The sequence below is a fragment of the Myripristis murdjan genome, chromosome 5, assembly GCF_902150065.1.
Source record: "Myripristis murdjan chromosome 5, fMyrMur1.1, whole genome shotgun sequence".
Taxonomy (NCBI): Eukaryota; Metazoa; Chordata; class Actinopteri; order Holocentriformes; family Holocentridae; genus Myripristis; species Myripristis murdjan.
Genome location: NC_043984.1, coordinates 16,239,764 through 16,247,154, shown reverse-complemented (window position 1 = coordinate 16,247,154; position 7,391 = coordinate 16,239,764). Strand labels below are relative to the sequence as shown.

At 42.9% G+C, this 7,391-nt stretch overlaps 1 long non-coding RNA gene across 1 annotated transcript; it reads left to right on the top strand.

Annotated features, from left to right (window-relative positions):
• On the top strand, window positions 1-3,153 carry LOC115359620 (uncharacterized). Its single transcript, XR_003928260.1, has 3 exons — window positions 1-123; window positions 2,135-2,219; window positions 2,497-3,153. It is a non-coding gene; the product is annotated as an uncharacterized LOC115359620 (long non-coding RNA).
• The last annotated feature ends 4,238 nt before the right edge of the window (window positions 3,154-7,391 follow it).

Sequence of the window (7,391 nt, the reverse complement as noted above, 5' to 3'; positions counted from 1 at the left end):
GCTTGGAACTATTTTCTGCTGAAGAGGTGCCATATATCACTACGCACTTGAGCCTCTTCACATGCCCCACCGGAACAGAGCGCGACCGTTACTTCTTCTGGCTGAAGGTGGTGTTTTCCCGAGGTGAGTTTTAATTGTAATGTTTCATCTTAAAGTTTAATGTTACAGCAAATATTGTCATAGTGTGTGTTCACCTGGGATTGTATTTGAGTATGGTTTTAGTTAATTCAGACCATTAGCCATTTTTTCGAACGTTGACGAATGTTAGCTATCTTTGTCAGCTAGCAAACCTTGACGTTGACGGTTGGCTTAGCTTAAACTTCACTCAGCGAAAAATAAATATAAGGTTGGGCTAGTGGTCCCTATCATCCTGTTTCTCATATTCCTCATGTCCGATTACCACAGTGGCCTGCGAGAGTATTTAATTTTCTGACAACAGTCGGGGCTCCAAACTGAGACCAGATCGTGGCATTTTGCCGTTTTTGAGACAGCGCCAATATTTTCACAGCTTCTCTCGCAAAGCACGCGCGTCGTTGTGCGTGGAATTTGCCGACGTTTTTCTTTTACTATAATTTTAATAATCCATGTTGAGGGGGAGAGAGTTCACCTGTCTGAGTGTGTGCGTGAGGAAGGCTGAGGGTCCGGGAATAATTTGTCAGCTGCGTGGGTCACACCACCTACACTCCTCGGTGTGGGTCTGCCTTTTTCAGCTAACGTCACAGTCTCTCCGTATGTACTATGTTTTTGCGGATAGGAGACAGAGGGGGCATTTGTTAAACATGGCCTTACACCCTCTACTTACTCAAGTCCACTTTGTTTGCGCCGGTTTGCGCATCCTCACGGCACTTCACGGTTTACTCATGCTAGTCGTGGAGGGTCCACAGTGTAAAACGGAGTTCAGTACGTGTAAGAGTGAGGAGGCAAGCACAGTGGAGAAACTCAGCGAGAGAAATGTATTGTGTACCAAGTAGGCTACTGTACGTTAAAGGCTACTGTACGTTAAAATAGACTATTAGAAGTCAGGGCTTAACGTACACAGCTTTTTTTTCTGGCTAAAAATGAAGTGATACTTGGAGGCCGGTGTCTGATGCGTGTAAGTGACTTGTAATGGGCAGCATGGTGGTCAGTATTAGCAGAGATAATATTACCAAGCAGCTGTTTTTTTTTCCAGAACTACCAGTCAGTTTTTAAATGACTGCATTAATCAGAAATAGTTTTCTTTTCATCAGTAGCTACTTCCCATGTGAACTGTTATGGATTTGGATTATTTTTATGGACTTAAGTCAGAGAGAGTAGATGAGTCTGTTTGCTAGGGGGAAAAAAAAACACTTGTCAGGCTGACCATTGAGCGCTGATAAAAGTGATAAAAGAAAAAATTTCCTGAAGCATTTAGCCTCAATAAAGTGTGATGAACAAAAGACACTTTTATAAAATTATGGGTTATTAAACCGTGACTTTAAAATCAGGACATCAGTGAAAACAGACAATACTAATAATCAAAAATATGAATGTTTCTTTTCAGTAAAACTTATTTGTGTGCCTCTGCCTGACACAGTGCACAGTTTAAATACTGCATGCAGGTTTTTATTCAGTGCAGATGTTTGTTGATCAGGTAACAGTACAGAGAGAGAAACTCAGATGGCTGTGAGCCTAATATTACAGCACTGATGTGCTCAGACACAAACAGCTATTGAACTGACTGACAGCTGATCCAGATGTGATCAGGTCTGAACGACACCTCCCTAAAACTCCTTCCCTTCATAACCGCTAGTTCCTGGACATTTTTAGACATAAAAAAAATGTCGGCAAATTTACAAGTTGCACACGTGCAAGTGGTTGCCAAATATGCTTGCGCTGTCTCAAGGGTCGCTGCAAAAAGCGACCATTTGGTCGCAGTCTGGAGCCCTGTACAACAAATGACAACAAATGACACACCCAAATATGCTCATAATGTCAAATGTTATCTTCAAACAAACAATGTGAATTCTAGAATAAACAGATACTGTAACGTGCTTTTATTGTCTTTCACAAGGAAAATTACCCACGTCTTGGCCTTCTTTCTCTACTCTCCTTCTCTCTCACTCCATCCCTCTGTTTCTCTCCCTCTTTGTTCCCACCCTACACTCTCTTCCAGAACAGAGACAGAAAACCAAGAAGTACAGACAGAAGAGGAGTTGATCTTGACTTCCTGGTTTGTGACACAGAGTAGAGAGATTAAGGTATATCTCTCTCTCACTCAAGCACACACACACAAAGAAGGAATACATCCACTCTGTCAGCATATTTAACATGATATTCACTGCTACGCTGTCTAAGTGATTGAACATGGTGCGCAACTCTGGAAATAGAAAATTAATATGTGGAGGACAGTGTTGATATTGTGGCGGCCCGCCAAAAATAAATGACTGTTTGGTAACACTGGTATTAGAAATAGCATATAGATACTGCTCACTACACACATTATTTTATATAGGCCCCTTTACTTTTATGTTTCAGAGGCTGTAAGAAAATGCTCCCTCCAGCCAAGTCCTCAGGATTCTGAAGTTGAGGATGAGATTAAGGTGTGGCTACGGAATTCAAGAGACAGCGGGTGGACGAATGGAGCGCTAGCAAGAGACTTTGGGGGAAGAGTGAGCTTTGCCAATCAATACATCACCTCAATTGAAGTATGGACATGTTAGCAGCACACAAGAATATATTTTCAGCATCAGAGGTCAGAGTTTTTGCAGTTTTTGCTTTTTCTTTGTTTGAAGTATGGGCTGAAAAATGTGTCACTAGTAACTGAATTTGAATCATTCATATTTGAATTTTGACTGCAGTTCCTCTCATGTTCCGTTGACCATGTTTAGTAGGAAGAGCTAGGGGGTCACGAACAATAGATATCAATAGATCACCAGGTGATTTCACTGATTACCTCACCTTGTATCAGAAAGGAGGAACCAATCAGTGAAATCACCTGGTGGAGGTTTCGGTTGGAATGAAAACCTGCAGCCTCTTGGCCCTCCATGGCACCAGTTTGACAACCCTGTCTTAAATGAATAAGGCTGCAATGTGCAGAGTAGAGCATTTTTCATTCAGTGTAATGTGTTTGTATTTAATAAATGAATTGATTGGAATCCTTTTGACTATTGTACATTTTTGACAATGCATACATCAATGACCACATCCATTTCAGATGTATGGAACTCCCAAAAGAAACTACACTACTAGCTGAAATACATTTATGTGTGGAACTGATTTATTGTTTTAGATTATTAGGGGGATTTAACTGCAAAATCAGTGTGGGCCTAGCGAGGGCGCCCTCTAGCCAGCCCTAAATGGGCCAGTGCAGGCTTCCTTAGGGGTTAATGAGGGCTGCCCATGTGGGACCAGCACTGAGGGGCCAACATTTTGCCAATGAGCAAATTCTCAGGGGACCTGCGCGGGCAGCCCACTGGGGGCCCTTAAGGCTGCCCTAAGTGGGCTTGTAAAGGGCCACTGCAGGCCTGTTTGCTGGGCCGGCATCCCATGCTGGTTATGCTGGTCACCAGCATGGGATGCTGGACCAGCATAGCCAGCACAGGATGCTGGTCACCAGCAAAACCAGCATATGTTGTGTTTTGGTGCTGGTGACCAGCATCCTGTGCTGGTTATGCTGGTCACCAGCATGGGATGCTGGACCAGCATAACCAGCACAGGATGCTGGTCACCAGCAAAACCAGCATATGTTGTGTTTTGGTGCTGGTGACCAGCATTCCATGCTGGTTATGCTGGGCTAGCATCCCATGCTGGTTATGCTGGTCACCAGCATGGGATGCTGGACCAGCATAACCAGCATGGAATGCTGGTGACCAGCATAACCAGCATGGGATGCTGGTCACCAGCACCAAAACACAACATATGCTGGTTTTGCTGGTATAACCAGCATACCCCATGCTGGTTTTGCTGGTGACCAGCCTTGCTGGTCTATGCTGGTTTTTCTAGCAGGGAAATTTGACGATTTGAAGGTATTATTAGTGTAAAATTCACTTGAATGTATTATGAAAAATATTTAGGCTACAGGCTTTACACAGTTTAAGAACCTGAAAAGTTGAACAAGAGGCCCGTTTCCACCAAAAGGTTCCTGGTAGTATTTGGGGGACAGGAGCTACTACAGGAACGTCCTCTCGCTCGGCCCTCTCACCTGCCGTGTCTCCACTGAGAGGGCCGAGTAGGAGGAAGGTTCCTGTAAAGTTACCGGGCTCGACCATAACCGTAGCATCAAAATGTGTGTTGTTAAAAAAGCGTTAGCTAACGTCCGCTAAAGCTATCCCTAAAATGCCGGCTAAAAAGTGTGTTGTTTGCGTTAGCTAACGTTAGCTAGCATGTTAGTGTTAGCTTGGTAGTGTTGGCCGTGTTGCTAGGGACTCCTAATGTTAGCTAAAGTTAACGCTAGTGTCCGGCTATTTTGTTGCTTTCTGTTGACACCACATCACGCCGTGAGTAAATCCAATCAGCACCAAGAAAACCCCAAACCCCACCCAGGAGTTTTTTGGGGCCGCTCAGAGTCCCTACCCCGAGGCAGGGCCTTTTTTTTAGCCCCTGTAAAAGTTCAGGAACTCTCTGCTTCGGGGTAGTTCCGGCGGTGGAGACACGTGACAACGGCCCCGGCTCCGTAAAATTACCCCGAAGTTCCTGCAGTGGAAACAGGCCTAAGGACATTATTGTACTTGTATATGTTCTTTGCTACTTTCCCCTTCTGATTGACAGTTAACCAGTTGTTTGAAAATGACAGCCGAATAACATAAATCACATAAGTGGCTGGATGAACTGAAAAAGAAATCTCTCAATAATAAACTATTTGTGGTGCATGGTGCATGAAAATCACTACTTTAATTCAAATAAATCTCTCTAGATTAGGTGTACACTGATACTATTTGTAACAATAACTGAGAAATAATACAGTATTTAACTTCAAAATAGACTTTTGCATCTTCATCTCCTATCCTCTATCTTTCTGTTGGGTGTGAATGTAGTGTGTGTGTGTGTGTGTATGCTTGCTGTTCGCATCCTGTCCACTAGTGTTTCCTGTCACTATACACCTGTTGCCTGTGTGCAGCAGCTGTTCATCATCACTAATAAGCCTTCAGCAGCGTATGGATCAGTCAGTACACTTCTCTTTGCCAGATCGTCTGATGTGCTTTCTGGCTTTCTCATGTTTCATGTCCTGGTATCTGTCAGTTACCTGAACTCTGCCTCGCTTGACTCTGCCTCGTTAGGCTAATCCCTGTCTGGTTTGATTGCAGTTTGCTTAACTTTCCGTAAAGCATTTTATAGCACACATCTGCCTCCACCTGTGTACTTATTCTGTTATTCTACCTGTTTTGTTGGTTCTACATCTGAAACTTAATAAAAAAGTTGATTGCAATCATAACTGAGAATAAACAGGAATCAATGGTTTGAGTTGTTTTTTATACTCGATAAACTCACAAGCAATATGATTAAAATCCAAATCAATCAGTTGTATGCAGAGAAAGCAATCCAGCGGGGCAGCTGATTGTTGCTACATTTCAGTTTGTCATTTTGTCTTTTTTTGTCATTTTTTTCATTTTGGCAAACAATGTATGTTGTCCTTTCCATTTCCAAATAAACATCACTCTTCAGGTTGACTATAAGACCATGTAGACATGCCATATCTGTCAAAGTGATGATCTTTATAGCCAATAACTGGTGCAGTTCCTCAACAGCAATCAAATTGAATTGTTTTGAGGGTGATAACTTAATTGTATACAAACTGCTGTTCTTTAATTTAGAACAATTTATAATGATTTAGCATCTGAATTTTAAAGGTGGTATTTTGTCTCTCCTTCCCCAGGGTGCAAAATCCATCACTCTTGAGTATGTGTTTTTGTTGTTACCACTTCCCCTGAAAGGTCAGGAGAGTCACTTTAGAGTCTAAGAATATCAGAGGGCTGCTCTGTTGCGGCCTGGCACAGCTGCCAGCAATAAGCCCCTGAAGTACCACTCATAACTATTCTGCACCTGATGTCCACCCTGTCAAAGACAAGGCCTGTCACTGTAGTGGCCATTTTGGCTCAGATGGACATGTGAGTGAGGATCACCAGAGACAAGGTGACATCAGGACCTGCAGTGATAACCCTTATGACGCCAACAGCGTGATGTCCACACACAGCACGTGCAAAAGTACTGTGTAGAAATATATGCTTCCACATTGTCACAGAATATCCTGAAATCCCTATGGAGGACATAGCTACTAGTGAACACTGACTATATATGTCATTATATTATACAATAGGTACAAGAGTGTTTCAAATTGAGCTGATTGCTGTACTATATTATTTGCATTTGTTAGACTTTGAATGTCAATATATGACCGGCAGAATTATAATTAGCCTAGTTGGGAGAAAAAAAAAAAGGTAGCGGCTGAATATTAGTATTTTGTTAATTTTAGGGAATAAAAGCCAGTGCCAGTTTAACAATCTGAAATGCACTGAATAAGCGTCATTGTTTGGAGGACTACCAAGACAAACACCTAACATTAAGGGTTTTTCTTTCTTTCTTTCTTTTTTTTTTTTTTTTTTTACATCAGCTTCACAACAAGGGCAGTGGCAGCACTGTTCCCTTCATGTCATTTTCATGTAATTGATTTAAGAAGTACAGGTAAAACCATCATCACATAAAATTCATCCAGACAGCTAAGGGCATTATAGCACAACATCCTTTAAAAAAAAATGACATTCATTATAGACATGTCACACTAAGCTGGGCTCCCAGCTCTTGTTGCGGAAACTGTTCTGGTGTCACTGAAAGAATGCTTTACACACCATTTTTCTGTGAGATGTGATACTGTCCTCCCTGCCTCTGCAAACACTGACAGGCACATTCCAGAGACACAGGTGCCAAAATCAGGCTTCACCATGCCATAGGTGTCACATCAAATGATATGGCACAAGGTAGAGCTGGAAGGGTGGGCCAACATATAGTTCCTACCAGAAAGGGACAGTCAGCCAAAGCCAAATGGCATAAGGAATTGCGCAGGACAGACGCTGTGTACGCGTGTGGTCTCACATGAGTCGTGTACCTCCCAACTTTAAGTGATCCAGCGGGCGTTTTGCAGTAGAACTTGGATCAGGCAACGCACTCTCTATTAATACCTCATGCCTCCCACAGAGCCATATTTTCGCACAAAATGTGACTCACGCGCGTAATTACTTGGCAAGCAGTCCATACTGCTATATTTAAGCGCAACGACTTTGCGCCATAACCAAAACACTTATGTAATCGATGCGGCGTGATGCTGGATTGTACACACAACCTGTGGTGAAGCACTAAGGAAACAGTGGGCTTGGAAAGGAGGCGGACCTAAAGCGACCCCCCACCACTGAGCCTCGGCTTAACAAATGCCGACCATT